Here is a 298-nt window from a genome sequence, read left to right on the forward strand (position 1 = left end):
ATTGCCTTAAATTTCAGTCTTTGTATAAACACAAAAAATGAAAACAGGATGCAGTCTGTCTGTCAGCATCACCCCTGGGAAACCAAAGATAAGGGAAAAATGTGAATTTAAACCTCCATCTGAAGCATTTCATGTAAATAGTCACTTGAAAGCAAGGAGAAAACTATTTCACTATTTCCTTCCCCCCCCCTTAGAATCACGATAAAAAAAAAAAAAAATACCAATACCATTCATCCTCTCCTTTCTTAAAGAAAAAAAAAATTTCCCCCCTTCCCCCTGCTCCTCCCCCCCTCCCCCT

The 298-nt window shown here is 38.6% G+C and overlaps 1 protein-coding gene across 1 annotated transcript in view; it reads right to left on the reverse strand.

Annotated features, from left to right (window-relative positions):
• The window catches only part of LOC119594049 (elongation of very long chain fatty acids protein-like), a gene marked incomplete in the record, with an annotated part of 45869 nt that overhangs the window by 15886 nt on the left and 29685 nt on the right, over nucleotides 1-298 (reverse strand).

The sequence above is a fragment of the Penaeus monodon genome, chromosome 33 (genome assembly GCF_015228065.2).
Source record: "Penaeus monodon isolate SGIC_2016 chromosome 33, NSTDA_Pmon_1, whole genome shotgun sequence".
NCBI lineage: Eukaryota > Metazoa > Arthropoda > Malacostraca > Decapoda > Penaeidae > Penaeus > Penaeus monodon.